Source organism: Mytilus galloprovincialis, chromosome 8 (genome assembly GCF_965363235.1).
Source record: "Mytilus galloprovincialis chromosome 8, xbMytGall1.hap1.1, whole genome shotgun sequence".
NCBI lineage: Eukaryota > Metazoa > Mollusca > Bivalvia > Mytilida > Mytilidae > Mytilus > Mytilus galloprovincialis.
This window is the reverse complement of record NC_134845.1, coordinates 2774985-2791873: the sequence shown is the minus strand read 5'-3', so window position 1 is coordinate 2791873 and position 16889 is coordinate 2774985. Positions and strand designations below refer to the sequence as shown.

The window sequence follows — 16889 nt, the reverse complement described above, 5'->3', positions numbered from 1 at the left end:
AGCATAATAAATCCCTGTTCTTTAGATTTGTTTTAGCGGGAACTAAGACTATATATCCCCCCCTTTTTGAAGGTTGAAAACTATTCATTGGATAGTATATATATAAAAACGAATCTACTTGAAAAGCTGTTGGTCGGAAATATGTCGATCCAGGGGGTAAATAAAATAAGAAACAATTCTCCTAAAATTTTACATTGAAATCTAGTACCGAATGTTAGTGCTATGGCAGACACAAATCCAAATTTACGAGAGAACAAAATAGGCAACACCAAATATATAAAAATATGTAATATATAGACACAAAGAGATGTGGTATGATTGTCATTGAGACAGCTATCCCACAATACAAAGGAAATACCAAGAGAACTAATATGTACACAACTATCGATCATCGTATACGACCTTTAACAAACAAAGTTTGAGTAACATTTTGTTTTTATTTTTTTATTCATAAGCCATCTTTGATAGTTTATCTTCTAAGTCATTCATAGATAAATTATCCAAACGACAACTGGCTAATTCCAGTGTTGATAATACGTTATGTGGTTTGTTCCGAAATAAAAGTCACGTGATATAAGTCTGATATCATGTGTATTGTCTAAGCATATAAGATTAGATTCTAAATTCTTATTCAGTTCTGTATCCTCTAAAACGTTAAAAACACAATGTGCTGAGCCTGACTCAGCTAGTATAACCATGGGATTGTATCGCAATCTCGGCAAATTATGAAGAATAACAACTTGTGAGTGAAGCTTGTAGATTATAATTCCACCAGAAAGAATACAGGAGTTTACAGAGTGTGTAATGTTTGGTAAACTGAAAGAAATAAAAATACAATATTTTACAATATGTACGAAAGAAATATATGAATGTTCAATGCAATAATAATATCAAGTCAAAAACGAAAGTAGAATTCTCAGTTCAATTCATAGAAATAAACAATTACAGTTCGTATTGTTGAATAAACGTGGAATCCAAGTTAACGGAATTAACGGTATATATATTTAACAGTTTATAATTGATTTGAAACGTACTTGACGGTGATTTGTCACAATATCCGCAGGAGCAGTTTTGTCGTGGCATCCATTTGCAATAGACCGGTGAGGAAGAGAAAGTAAGGACTAGTGAAAATACGGAGAAGTTCAGATTATTTCCGGAAAATACGGATGTCTAAAAATCCAATCAAATAGACTATACAGTGAATATAATTGCGGATGTGATCCAGAATACTCCCCGTCTGAAATCTACCTGATATCACTATTATTCCATAAGATATAACACATATGAATGTCACTATATAAATCCAGAGATATATACATATATTTACACAGGAGTGTTCTCTATGAGAAGAATCATGTCCACGATAGGGCGTGTGTAGGTTGTGGCTTTTCCATTAACGATAACTCGCACTTCTGCTTTTCGGACATGTTCGTCTGAACTTTTAAATGAGTTCACTATAATTCCAACGGGCCATTGGGTACGGCAAATGTTTTTGTCCTTAAGAAGAATGACGTCTCCTTCGATGAGATCACGGCGATCTTCGGTCCATTTTCGTCGTTGTTGTAGTAACGGCAGGTATTCCTTCCTCCAACGGGACCAGAAAACACTGGCTAGAGCCTGTACTCGTCTCCATTCGGCAAGACAGAGATCTCGTTTGTCGAATTCCCCAAGATGGTCTGAAGTGAAAACGTAGTCAGTTTTCTGTGTCAATAACATAGCCGGAGTTAATATTAACGGATTCTCTGGATCTGTTGATACCGGTACCAGAGGTCTAGAGTTCACTATTGCTGAAACTTCTGCCATTAGTGTGTTAAGCACGTCATGCGTAAGGCTTCTTCCGGCTGCATTTAGAAGCATAGAATCAAGAATTCTTCTGGTGATACCAATCATTCTTTCCCAGGCTCCACCCATGTGGGACGAATGCGGCGCATTGAAGATCCAAGTTGTACCAGAATTGTACAGAAAGTTCTTGAAGGGTCCATCTTCAACGTTGATTGAATCAATCTTTAAATCGTCGATTGCTCCAATAAAGTTTGTTCCACGGTCAGATCGGAAAATCTTTACTTGGCCTCTTATAGCGGCGAATCTCCTGACGGCGTTTATGAAGGCCGAAGAACTCATTTCCTCGATTAATTCGATGTGAATAGCTCTTGTCACTAAGCATGTGAATAAAATTGCCCAACGTTTGGAGTTGGCGTATCCACCACGTGTTTTACGTGAAACAATTGTCCAGGGTCCAAAGGTGTCTATATGTAAATCTAAATTATCCATGATGGTCTGTGTTATCTCGACTGCTAATACTGCAGCAGATAGTTCAAGGCGTGGAATAGTATGACCACTTGTTGGTGCAACTTTAGCTTTCCCAAGAATGAATCCTATGTTTGGTTCACCACTACTGTCGGTCGTGCGTAGATACGCAACAGCTGCTATGGCTTTTTCTGATGCATCAGAGAAGACATGTAACTCCTTTGTGGCGGTTTTGCTCAGATACGGCACGTAGGTACGTGGAATGCGCAATGTTTCGATAGCAATTAGAGTATCTCTCCAAGATTTCCACTCATCTGCTGTCTCATCAGTGAGAGGTTGGTCCCAATCGACGGTTTCTGATACTATTTTCCTCAATAGGAGTTTCCCTTGTATAATCATCGGAGCCAAAAATCCCAGAGGATCGTAGAGACTGTTTATCGTTGATAAAATTCCTCTCCGAGTGATCGGTTTGTTTTCTGATGATAATTGAAATAAAAAGTTATCAGTGTTTACGTCCCAGCTGAGACCAAGACTACGTTGTAGGGGTTTGCTATCGCATTCTAAGTCTAGATCTTTAAGATTTGAAGCCAAATCACTGGCATGAAATGCAGACATAACTTCCGCACAATTAGAGGCAAACTTGTGAAGGCGTAAGTTTCCATATCTTGCTAATGCTTGCTGTGTGTCCTTCATGAGCGTAACAGCTTCCTCTTTAGTGGGACATGACGTAAGACCGTCGTCGACATAGAAGTCTCTTGTAACAAAGCTAGTCACGTGACTGCCAAACTCTTGTTCTGATGCTTGAGCTGCTTTTCTGAGTCCAAGCGTAGCAACAGCAGGTGACGGACTATTCCCGAAAACATGAACTCTCATGCGGTATTCGACAAGGTTCTCCTGTAGGTCATTGTCTTTATGCCATAAAAATCTCAGGTAATTACGGTGGTCATTTCTGACAACGAAGCAGTGAAACATGTGTTGAACGTCTGCAGTTACTGCGATCATTTCTTTCCTGAAACGCAGCAGTACTCCCAAGAGATCGTTGGTCAAGTCTGGACCTGTAAGCAGGACGCTGTTAAGTGAAACTCCGTTACATTTGGCGGAAGAATCAAACACACCTCTTATCTGATCGGGTTTCTTCGGATGATAAACACCAAACAATGGCAAATACCAGCACTCCTCATGTTCGTGCAATGGTGGAGCGAGCTCTGCATGATTATTGTCCAGGATCTTACTCATAAAAGTAAGAAAGTGTTCCCGCTTAACTGGGTTTCTATTCAAACTGATGTCTAACATATTAGCACGATGAAGAGCTTGTTGTCTGTTGCTTGGCAATGGCTGTCTTGGCACTCGGAACGGCAACGGTGCTACCCAACTTCCTTCCGAGTCTCTTACAAATTCGTTGTCCATCTGCTTCATGAACATTTTGTCCTCATATGACTGTCCAGGCTTGTCATCGTCCCTTGTTTTTTCAAAGAGTGGTGATTGTAAGTCTTTCGTTACAGGGTCTGTGTAGTTTTCCCGGATGTCAAACTTGCTTGTGCATGGTTGAAAGGTTGAAGGTTGTCCTGTAGGCAAAATGTTGGTTATTTTGACATTTAACTCAAGAGGAACATGCTGCTTGTTAATGCAGGTTTCTCCTATCACTACCCAACCAAGTTTCAATTGTTGTGCATATGGAGTTCTGGGTGGTCCTATGCGCTGATCGAGGACATGGTGTGCCTCTATAAGGTCTCTGCCAATTAAGAGAAGAATTTGGCAATTTTCCTCTATTGGTGGAATGCTACCTCTAAGTTCTTTTAAATGAGGGTGATGCATTGTTACTTCAGGAGTAGGTATTTCGTCCCTATTATTGGGAATATGATCACATTCAATCAGTACAGGAAGGTCAAACTTGTCATTACCATTGATTGATTCCATGACGAAACCTCTTCCTCTTTTGCCGGAAGTGACTACTTTGCCGGAGCATGTTGATAAAGTATAGTTTTCCGGTTTATCTTTGACGTCGAAAAGATTGAAGAATTCGGGCGATGCTAGTGACCGGTTGCTTTGGTCATCAATGATGGCGTACATGCGAATAACTTTGTACTGGTTATCTTTGTGATAAACATTCACAGGAAGTATTTTAGCACAAGATTTCCCACTATATGTATCTTTGCAGATCTCAGTACAGGTAGAGTTAACTGAGGTTGCCTTAGTTTCAGCCGATTCTATAGGCTCCCCGCCGTAGGCTGGCTTAGGCGAGCTAGACTGCGAACTTGTAGGTTGCTGTGGTCTAGTGATGTGAAGTGCGGTAGTGTGTTGTTTACTTCCACATTCTTTACAACTTATGCTTGCATTGCAATCCCGGCTTCTATGTGTGGTAGAATCACAACACTTGTAACATACATTGTTTTCTTTCAAAAGACCTTTGCGCTCCTCTATTGACTTGGCTCGGAACGCTCGACATTCATTTAAGGAATGCTTTGTATTGTGCAGAATACAAAGACCTTGTTTGCTGGCGTCTCTAGATTGCTGCTCAACTGCTGTTTTATGAGCACCAACTTTAGTCCTAGGGTAAGGCGTAGACCTTGGCGCAGCACCTTTTGTATTTGGTGTGGCTTTTGACCCAAAGATGAACCCAGGATCGTTCTTTGTTTTGCTGATTTCCCTGATGTAGGCAGAGAATTCTGTGAAAGGTGGAAAGGCAACGTCATATTTAGCCTTGTATCTTGTAGCCCTTGTGGTCCACTTTTCTTGGAGTCCGTACGGTAATTTTTCAACAATAGGATTTATCCCGGACGAGGAGTCAAAATATGCTAGCAAACATCCCAGCTTGGGATTTTCCTTGTGATATTCTATTTCTGATAGAATGTCAGACAGTTCGTAGAGACGTGCGTTGTCCTTATTTGTTAAGGTAGGGAATTTTTCAAGTTTACTCTTGAGAGAGGCTTCCAACATTTCTGGAGCACCATACCGCTCGTCAAGCCTCTTCCATAATCTCTGTATACCTATGGTAGGATTATTAGCGTTCGACGCTCTTATGCTAATGGCGTGTTTAGCAGACTCTGGACCGAGCCACTTGATCAGTAAATCGATCTGTTCTGAGTCAGAGACTTGTAACTCATCAGTCACGTTCTTGAAGCTTGCTTTCCAAGTATGAAATGACTCTGCCCGATCGTTAAAGCTTGTTAATCGGGAGAAAAGCAAGTCCTTGCGTAAAAGGAATCTAGTTATCTCTGATGTAAAGTTGATTTGTTGCTGGTGTGCAACAGGGATCTCTTCTACTATGCCTTGTTTTTGGTGTGAAACAGGGATCTCTTCTATAAAGTCTTGTTTTATGCGCAAGACAGGGATCGCTTCTTTAACACCCTGTTTTTGATGTTCAGTAGGGCTCTCATCTGAAAGACCTAATTTTTGTATGCCGGTTACTAATCCCAGATCTGGGATAAAGGTAACTTCCGGTGACTTAGAATCGGAAGGTAAGACAGCAGATGTCTGTGACAGCAAGTTCAGTGCCGCGGACGGCACGAACGCTGGTGCTTCGTGGCTCAGCTCAATTTTAACAGGAAATTGCTTTTTCTTTTGAGGTGCTGTTACTTCCTTCACAGCTGTTGATACAGGAAGTTTGTTGACAAAATCTTGCACACGCTGGAGCGGGTCTTCCTTTTCGTCAGGTAGTTCGCTAAAGGCTTGACTATCGTCGTATTCCAGGATACGAGCCTCGGCTTCTGCGGCTGCAGCTTCTTTCTGTGCTTCAAGAAGGTTAAATTTGGCTTTAAGCTCGACCTTTTCCCGGCTTACTCGTGCGGCTTCTTGTTGCATTTCAGCCTTCCTGCGCATAGCCTCTTGTTTACGTTGAGCGACTTCTTGCTCCATTTCTGCCTGTTTGCGTGCAGCTTCCTGTTCCATTTCACCTTGTCTGAACAGGGCTTGTTCTTCTAACATTGCTTCCTGTTGTAGGATAATGGCATGTTTCTCTACAAAGGCTATTTTAGACTTGGCAGCCTCTGCCTTGGCACGCTTTCTCCGTGCTAGGCTTGACATGTCTGACACGTTAGAGCTACCACTGCGTGAGGTTTTCTTACCTTTTGAGGTCTTTGTTTTAGTGGATTTGGACTTTGTTAGAGCGAGGCGCTGCTCGTGTAGTTTTTCCATGACCAGTTCCACTTTGGACAGACGAAAATCTAAAGAGAGTTTACACGCATCTATTTCTTTTTGACTCTCCAGTGTTCTGGTCCTTTTCAGAAAGTCAAGGTACTCATCTGTGAGCCTACGATAGTTATTACAGGCTTTAACTAGTTTGTCCTGAGCTGTAAGGAGTTGCTGGAGCTCGTTAGGTGGCGTTGTTACTTCCAATAACTTGGATTCAATGTCTGTCCAGAGAGCCTCTAGTTCCTGACAGAACTTGTCACGTTTTTCAGTGAAAGCTCCTTGTCCTTTTTCCGTGAGGTCACGAACTCGCCTAGCCTCGGGAATTTCATCTGACTGAGATGTATTAGACGGATTTTCTAATATTTCAGGGACATCTCCTTCTTGGGGCTGTACCTCTTCTTGTTGTTCCTCATGACTGGGATCCATGTTGACTCAACGTTGTTAGGTTGCTGTCGAGTATACACACGATATGTAGTCCACTGTCAGTGTGAAGGTATGTACGTTGCTACGTTGTCGTTCCTTGTCTGGATATGTAAAGACAGGTTGTCGTCAATTTACTGTGCTGAGCCTGACTCAGCTAGTATAACCATGGGATTGTATCGCAATCTCGGCAAATTATGAAGAATAACAACTTGTGAGTGAAGCTTGTAGATTATAATTCCACCAGAAAGAATACAGGAGTTTACAGAGTGTGTAATGTTTGGTAAACTGAAAGAAATAAAAATACAATATTTTACAATATGTACGAAAGAAATATATGAATGTTCAATGCAATAATAATATCAAGTCAAAAACGAAAGTAGAATTCTCAGTTCAATTCATAGAAATAAACAATTACAGTTCGTATTGTTGAATAAACGTGGAATCCAAGTTAACGGAATTAACGGTATATATATTTAACAGTTTATAATTGATTTGAAACGTACTTGACGGTGATTTGTCACAATATCCGCAGGAGCAGTTTTGTCGTGGCATCCATTTGCAATAGACCGGTGAGGAAGAGAAAGTAAGGACTAGTGAAAATACGGAGAAGTTCAGATTATTTCCGGAAAATACGGATGTCTAAAAATCCAATCAAATAGACTATACAGTGAATATAATTGCGGATGTGATCCAGAATACACAACGTTCTCCGCCTACAAAATCAGTGTACGCATGCAGTACCAGTTTTACATTTCCATACTGTTCCGTGTCCATGCTGATCGAAGACACATATGTCTGTGACGCTTTGCTGTTTATCGATAAATTATCGGTTTCTGCAGGCAAATGATTACACATGATTCCCTTGTTCATTGAAAACTTGTTAGTATCCGCATGTGTATGTGCATGCTTCGATTGTTTATTGATACATTGTCAGTTTCTGCATGATTGTGTATTTTTACACATGTTTTCATTGTCTATTGAATTATTAGATGAATTATGATGTAAAGTTTCCTTATCTGTATGTATGTCTTTATTACATGTGTTTTTGACTTGTTGGTTTCTAGTTACAGAGAAATTTCGATTAAGTAACTCCCAAAATCCTTTGGTTGCCTCTGACATCGGTCGCGACGCAGGCGGGCAGTTTTCAGACATTTTGACAGCTTGTAAGAGAATCTCTTCATCTTTTGTCCAAATTTTACCGTTTGAATTAGTTGTGCTATCGCTGTTTTTAAAAGCGCTATTGTTAAAGTCTTTAGTACTGTATAATTGTGCAAATCCCGGAGGAGGTGGTCTCTGCTTCAATCGTTTCAAGGGCTATTGGTACTTTACGGAACGGAACGGAACGGAACGGAACGGAACGGAATTTCATTTAAGGTATCCAAAGGGGGCATTTATCAAATTTTCGAAAAATCTTTAAAACAAAACAAACTTTAAAATTTCTGTGTTTTACGGTTTTCCATATACAAATAACACAAATGTATACTTAATCTCATCTTCACAGGTGAAATGTGTAATAATGTATAACATCGGGAAATATTCTGTAGATGAATATGTCGGATTGTCCTGATAAATTATCATGAAATTAACGCATTTGCAAGTCATGCATTATGATATCTAGACTGACCTCACGTCGTCCTTTCCGACGATGATTAGAAACATTGGTTCTGATTTTAACTTTTTAAATTTATTATTCCGTTCCGTTCAACAAAGTTCCAATTGCTCTGAGGAATTGGTATTTAACGGAATCAACGGAAACAGACATCTTTAATGTAATTAAAGCAGTATGATAAAAAAAATTGTCTGACACCTCTTTTTGCATGAGTGGTATGTGTTTTAGATAGCATTTTCGACTTGATAGATAATAAAAAATTTAACACAAAGGCAGGTCACACAAAAAGTCTTTCTCCTTTCATCGGTAATTATATTTTAAAAAAGAGGCCTTCAACAGCCCGTTCCGACGATGATTAGAGACAGTGATCAAGTTGAATCTGATTTAAACTTTTTAATTTATTTTTCCGTTCCGTTCCGTTCCGCAAAGTACCAATTGCTCTGAGGAATTGGTATTTAACGGAATTGAACGGAAACAGACATCTATAATGTAATAAAAGCAGTATGATAAAAAAAATTGTCTGACACCTCTTTTTGCATGAGTGGTATGTGTTTTAGATAGCATTTTCGACTTGATCAATAATAAAAAATTTAACACAAAGGCAGGTTACACAAAAAGTCTTTCTCCTTCCATCGGTAATTATATTTTTAAAAGAGGCCTTCCACCTCTCGTTCCGACGAGGATTAGAAACAGTGATCAAGTTGAATCTGATTTCAACTTTTTAATTTATTTTTCCGTTCCGTTCCGTTCCGCAAAGTACCAATTGCTCTGAGGAATTGGTATTTAACGGAATTGAACGGAAACAGACATCTATAATGTAATAAAAGCAGTATGATAAAAAAAATTGTCTGACACCTCTTTTTGCATGAGTGGTATGTGTTTTAGATAGCATTTTCGACTTGATCAATAATAAAAAATTTAACACAAAGGCAGGTTACACAAAAAGTCTTTCTCCTTCCATCGGTAATTATATTTTTTTAAAGAGGCCTTCCACCTCTCGTTCCGACGAGGATGAGAAACAGTGATCAAGTTGAATCTGATTTAAACTTTTTAATTTATTTTTCCGTTCCGTTCCGTTCCGCAAAGTACCAATTGCTCTGAGGAATTGGTATTTAACGGAATTGAACGGAAACAGACATCTATAATGTAATAAAAGCAGTATGATAACAAATTGTCTGACACCTCTTTTTGCATGAGTGGTATGTGTTTTAGATAGCATTTTCGACTTGATCAATAATAAAAAATTTAACACAAAGGCAGGTTACACAAAAAGTCTTTCTCCTTCCATCGGTAATTATATTTTAAAAAAGAGGCATTCAACAGCCCGTTCCGACGATGATTAGAGACAGTGATCAAGTTGAATCTGATTTAAACTTTTTAATTTATTATTCCGTTCCGTTCTGCAAAGTACCAATTGCTCTGAGGAATTGGTATTTAACGGAATCGAACAGAAACAGACATCTATAATGTAATAAAAGCAGTATGATAAAAAAAAATGTGTCTGACACCCCTTTTTGCACGAGAAATAAGTGTTTTAGATAGCATTTCGACTTGATCAATAATAAAAAATTTAACACAAAGGCAGGTTACACAAAAAGTCTTTCTCCTTCCATCGGTAATTATATTTTAAAAAAGAGGCCTTCAACAGCCCGTTCCGAGGATGATTAGAAACAGTAATCAAGTTGAATCTGATTTAAACTTTTTAATTTATTTTTCCGTTCCGTTCCGCAAAGTACCAATTGCTGAGAGGAATTGGTATTTAACGGAATCGAACGGAAACAGACATCTACAAATGTAATAAAATCAGTATGATAAAAAAAAAGGCTGACACTTCTTTTTTTGAATGAGTGGTAATTGTTTTAGATAGCATTCTCGACCTGATCATTAATAAATAATTTAACACAAATGCAGGTTACCCAAAATCCATCCATTCCTTATTATATTTTAAAATTTTCGGAAAGAAAATGATGAAATGGGCAAAAAAAAGTTGTCGTTAATTATTAAAGTTCGGAATGAGTTGCTACATTTGTATGTCTAAAGTAATGTTGATCCTCTTGGAATTCATTTGAATGTAAGTTTTAAATTGTGCTAATGAATATCATGCATGTGTATTTAAGTTAAAAAAAGAATGAAAAAAAATGTCTTGAATAAAAACAAAGCTCTCGTCAATTATTCCTCAGAGCAATTGGTACTTTGCGGAACGGAACGGAATAATAAATTTAAAAAGTTAAAATCAGAACCAATGTTTCTATGAAATTCCGTTCCGTTCCGTTCCGTTCCGTAAAGTACCAATAGCCGTTTCAAGTACACGTCAGCAGCCGAGAACATCTGTATAGAAAAACAAAATATAATTGTAACTATATATACATCTCTGCGTCTTGTTTTAAGTTTTCTTCTTATGTTAGGAGATTCGGTTTTTATGTTAAATCTCTTAATGCCCACGTCACACTGTCCCGAATTTTATATACGATGGACACCCGAATGCGAAAATTGTAAGTTCGTACGAAGTTGGTCCCGATCTCGTTAAAATACCAAAAAGTGACCGAAGCAAGTACGATGCATAACGAAGTCTATACGATGGTGCCGAAATTATATACGATAGCAAAAGATGGACATACGAAGGTTAACCGAAGACGGGTATTTAAGCTTCATATCTCAGCCGAAGCCTACACGATGGATCACGAAGGCTACACGATGGATTACGAAGGCTACACGATGGATTACGATGATGGCGCGATGGCCATACGATGTCTAAAAGATACGAACAGAATTTCGACAACATATCGTTTCTGTACAAGTCTGCCATGCATTTCGGGAAATCAATCTTTTTGTCTAATTCTTATAAAACTTAGTTTATTATCCCCTAGCCTACTACATGTAAGTTGCGTGTAGATAAAATTGTTATGGACTCTCTAGAACCAAAATGCTCAAAACTTGGTATGGTGTTACTCGTTAAGAATATCTTAAGCGCTATTGACTTTAAAGTTCAAAGGTCAAGGTCACAGTGGCAGTTGTAATACAAGGCAATATCACCCTTGTGGACACTCTAAAACCAATATGCTTCAAAAGATTTTAACCACATTTGATATATTGTTCCTCCTTGTAATGATCTGACATGTTTTACGTTCAAGGCCAAAGGTCAAGGTCATGCAGATGGACTTGTTTTTTCTCCTTGAAATAGCATAATACACAGGAATTTGGTTGCTCATTTCTTTACCTGCTGGTTCTAAAGACAATACTAAAGGTATTTCCAGTTACTGAATGTTTTGGTTGATTTCTAAAAAAATAGTTTATGTATCAAATATGCATATTCAATTTACCATTTTCTGCATGTGTCATATACAAATATAGTGTCCACATTTGTCCACAATATGTTACATAAGAGGGGATGCCACGCTCGGCATTGCCTTGTTTGAACTGTAAAATGTGTGCACTAGTCTGAATAATCACCCATAATTATGCCCATGTTTACTGATCTATCTTAAAGGTAAGGTAATGGGTCCGTTGATCCCTTTTATCCAAAAAGAGTTCTTTCCAGGAGAATATCATAATAATATAGACAAAAGGAAGGATGTGGGGAAAGCAACAAATGCGGCAAAATATGACATATAAAAAACAAAATGGTTATGGAGTAAACATTCGTGTGACAACAACTCAGACGATACATAAAAAAATCAGAATAATGAAGAAAAAGTTGGTTTCCCTATATACGTGTACCTGCAGTGTTGGTGTACGAGGCGCGTTTATGATTTTCATTATGTTACTTGATATGAAAAATTGACAAAAAAAAATATTTTACTTGTAATAGTAAATTCTGAGCCTGTAATAGCTGCTCTTCTTGTTCCATTTGAATTCATAGAAACAACGCTGTCGCCTTTCTTGTTCTTATAGAATCATATGATATGAGCTCCATGTTTTGTGAACATCTTTCTTAACTGTCGTATTAGACTGATTAGTGCATATCGCGCATGGCACTTTAAATATATTTTAGCGCGAAAGTTAACTTACATTTAGCTGGATTTATTGCCGTCGTAGTTCCATCTTGTCGCCTTCGTACTTTTATTCGATGGCACCACGACGGGATTACGAGGTCTTCACGAAGTCGTGCTGCCATCGTAAGACCTTCGGGTATCTTCGTGATTCATTCGTGTAGACATCGTAATGTCAAAACTGCCCGATAAAAACGATGGAAACACGAATGCAATACGATGTGCAAAGATGTATTGCCGGTAACATTACGATGGTGAGGATGGTGATACGAACTCAATACGAACCCTCAACATCGGACGCACCTTCGTGGATTTTTTAACATGTTAAAAAATTTGGAACCCTTCCCGAAGTTGTCCCCGAAGGCTAGAAAAAGTGGCCGATGGTTCTACGATGGTTAAAGATGGCACTACGAATTGCCCGATATGGATACGATCAGTCCCGATTTTGAAAATTTCCATTATCGTGTTGCCATCGGCGTAAAAATCAGGACAGTGTGACGCGGGCATAACTGAAGTATGATTTGTATAGGATAAGATTAGAAAAAAACATAAAAAGAAAGAGAGCGTCTTATTAAAGTGTTCTCCGGGTCGCTAGTTATTACGATTTAGTACAAACGAATACTTTCAAGCTAAATTGAGCATTTTGAATAGATAACAAGCACTCCATGGTCTATGTATTTGATACCTTGAATACATAAACCGACTATTTTATATTAAAATAAACTGAATTATGTACGTTTAAATCTTTAATCCGGTTGTTTCTACATGTGTATCAACATTGCTTTTTGTATTGTAACGTTAGATTTACCTGCATTGAAACAATAACAAAATTGCATAAGATTAGCTAAGATGAGTTTTTCTTAATTGGCGCTTTAATTCAGAATTTTGACTATAAATCTATGACCAAATTAGCCTGAAATATATATTTAGAAAGGAGGGAGATGAGCTATACCAAAACGTTAAACCAACTGGATGGAGTTCTTACATTTTTCGAAAGGATGATTTCAACTTCACTGCTTGGAGCTCTTGGTTTAAAAGCTTCCTTGTGAGCAGCATCCCTCTATCAAGGAAATCATGATTGGAAAAGCAAGCCCTAGAATTACGTACCAACTGGGAGATAATTATAATCCATATGGTGGCGTTGTTGGGTTGTCGCTAATTAGAAATGGAAAATTCGCAATTGGGTAACTGAAATCTTCCCTTTTGTCGTTAAGTTTTGTCCTCAACCGACCCTCATGCATTGTCAATTTCTAGATAAAAGTCAAGATATTAGGAAGACTTATCTGTATCTGTTGTTTGATTTGACGGAAACGGTAAACATAATCACCAAACTTTGATTTATTTAGAGAGAGGACACCATCTATGTAGCGGAAAGTATAGATTTAATCTGCTAGGTTCTAGATCTATTCACAGAAGCTCCTGTATGAAATCAGCATCATATAAAATATGAGAATAAGTTGGCAAGAAGAAGGGCACAGTTGGTTCACATGGGAACGCTGGATGTTTTGTTAAAAAAGTCATCCAAACGTAAAAATATGTTGTCAATAAAAACATCAAGCATCTTGATAATGTAAGTAATAGACATTTTTTGTCTGAATCAGAGTAATGTTTTACAAAGTAGGGAGATAAGTTTAAACTAATGGGATTATACTCTTGAAACAAATTTTTTTTTTTAATTATTCATTCCCAACTTAGACAGGATTTTTGTATCTTGCTTTCTGTGTTGTCCTTGTCTTTGTCTGTGAAACAAAGACGTCCGTCAATTGAAAAGAAGTGATTATCAATTACTAGGTATCTTCCTTGCCAAAGTTGAAAAACTTGACACGAAAGTAGACAAGATTCAACTTTTATAAATAGATGCAGAGTTGTCGTATTGGCACTCATACCATATCTTCTTTTATCGGTAATTCGTATATTTTCCCTTTGATCTTACTGCCTAATATTTTCGAGTATCAACGTACTGGCTGTATCACTGAAAATATTAGGCAAATACATTGTGTGACGTCATAATTAACGATAAACAGAATAATAGGTAGTTTCGTTTTTGATACTGACTATATCAAGTGGAATATCTCAACTCGTCCTAACGGGCTCGTCTAGATATTCCACATGATATAGTCAGTATCAAAAACGAAACTACCTATTATTCTATATTTATATCTACTAGAACACACCCGCGAAATCGCGGGCACTAAGAGCGTAGTTTAAAGTATGTAAAGTGTTGTTGGAAGAATTTTGTAAAATATTGAATGACTGGAGAATTTCAGCAAAAGTATCATAAGTCATAGGTTATTAAGGACAGGAAAATGCTTTTTTTTTTTATCCCTCCTCCTTTATTTCCAATATTGCCATTTTTTTTGTTTTCTATGAATTTCAATATAAACATACATTTAGTATGTTATGAACATTCAAGTCAGGAGCCTGTAATTCAGTGGTTGTCGTTTGTTTATGTGTTACATATTTGTTTTTCGTTCATTTTTTTGTACATAATTAAGGCCGCTAGTTTTCTGATTTGAATTGTTTTACATTGTCAGTTCGGACCCTTTTAAAGCTGAGTATGCGGTATGGGCTTTGCTCGTTGTTGAAGGTCGTATGGTAACTAAAGAATTAAAGAATATGATTGTTTAATCAGTTGTTATATTATTTGGCACGTGTCAATCGGTTCATTGATTTTCGGTATATCAAAGAAAAATGGGCACGTGCCTAGAAAATGTTGAATATCTTTTTTATTTATGATTATTTTTCTATAAAATTTGAAATTTATGAATTAAATATCAATCTCTAACATAACATGTAAAAATACCACATATAACAGTAGTCCTTCTCGTCCTTAGTGGCATTGTATAGTCCTTAGTGCACTAAGGAGTCCTTAGCAGTGTTTAGACGTACCGATTTTCATCATCTTGTCTGAAACACTCTGAATATTGAGCTTCAAGGCATGTGAAATACTAATAACATATATACACGTTGTATGGACAAACCCTTAAATGATCTTAAATCCCTCAACAAAAATTTCTTAATTCATGTCATATCAAATAAATTATAGCGCGGGAAGGTAACTTTAATTTAATACGTCTCGGTTATTGTATAGAAAGGTATATACTATGAAAGTTAGACCGAGGGGCTTTGCCCCAAGCTCTTATTTTCATAGTATATACCTTTCTATACAATATCCAATTTAGCACATATTTACAACTTGAGTAATCCTGTAATTAGTCTATTGACATGTTTTGGCTGACTGGATGTAGCTCATTTACGTAGTTTTGTAAATCTACTCACTATAATATCATTGTAAAAATGGGATTTCAAAAGGCCCTTGACTTTAGAATGTAAAGAAGGTAGCTGCTGGTGTAAGTATGTTTATTGATATGAACGAAGCGTTGTTTTACTATACATGTACTTATTTACATGGTAAGATGACAAAATGAATTGAACAAGAGCAGACAATTCTTAAATTGCAGTGAAAGCTTTACATTCTTGAAAACATTTTTTTAATTTCACATAAAACCTAAAACTAGCTTTTGAATGAGTACAAACAGTTGAATCCCCCTCCCACATCTTTGGTTGAAACACCTTTTAAAAATGGCTGGATCTGCCCCTGGTATGTACCCATAGGTAGTTTAGTAGATAGTTTATATGCATGAAATATTTGTCACTGGACAATAGGCAACCAATTATCGACCAATTTATGACTAAATATATCAATTTGCTTTATTAGTAATTTCCTTTCAAAAGATTCATGGTTGACTCTTTTTGTGTACAATGTAATTGCATGGCAGATAAAAGATTACAAATTTTAGATTGAGTTGTACTTTAATCAAGGTATAAAGCACCATTATTATTACTCTTTATTTAAATGAAAGAAACTTTTTTAATTGTGAAAACAAAATTTAGATCAAAAGATTGATTAGTAGGATGTTAAAAATCTGTTTGAAAACTAATTACAAACTATTTAGTTAAATTTGGAACACATCATTTATTTCAAAATAGCCAGTAGCAATTTTTGTTCTAATATCTTGATTACAATACAATGAAATCTTACCCTTGTGGTCATTCATGCGTAGTTACGTAGTACACGGAAAAAGTATGTACTATGAAAATTAGAAGGCAAATTCAAGCAATTTGATTGGACGAGAAGTTGTAAGTATGTGCTAAAAATAAGGTATTCAACATTATTTAGACACGTGCCTGTATTTCTTTGATGTGCCGAAAATCAATGAACCGTTTGACACGTGTCAAATTACATAACTGATTACACGGGAATCATGCTATTTGTTGTGTTTCATGGACAAGATTGGTAAAGTTGGATCCTAATAAATGAATTGTTGTTGAAATATTATTAATGTGGTTTTTTTTTTTCAGAATGAAGAAGTATTTTTTCTCAAGTGTATTTTGTAATTATTTTTTGTAAATAATAAATTTGTCTCCAGAACAATATATTATATCTAATGAAGGTTTTTTAATTTGATGTTCATATTAATAAATGACAG

The 16889-nt window shown here is 36.9% G+C and overlaps 2 long non-coding RNA genes across 2 annotated transcripts; both read right to left on the bottom strand.

Moving 5' to 3' along the window:
• Positions 1 to 747: 747 nt before the first annotated feature.
• LOC143084868 (uncharacterized) lies at positions 748 to 7000 on the bottom strand. Its single transcript, XR_012981192.1, has 2 exons — positions 1035 to 7000; positions 748 to 816 (listed from the first exon to the last, which is right to left on the bottom strand). It is a non-coding gene; the product is annotated as an uncharacterized LOC143084868 (long non-coding RNA).
• Positions 7001 to 7017: 17 nt separating this feature from the next.
• On the bottom strand, positions 7018 to 7492 carry LOC143084867 (uncharacterized). The gene is made up of 2 exons (XR_012981191.1): positions 7305 to 7492; positions 7018 to 7086 (listed from the first exon to the last, which is right to left on the bottom strand). It is a non-coding gene; the product is annotated as an uncharacterized LOC143084867 (long non-coding RNA).
• Between the last annotated feature and the right edge of the window lie 9397 nt (positions 7493 to 16889).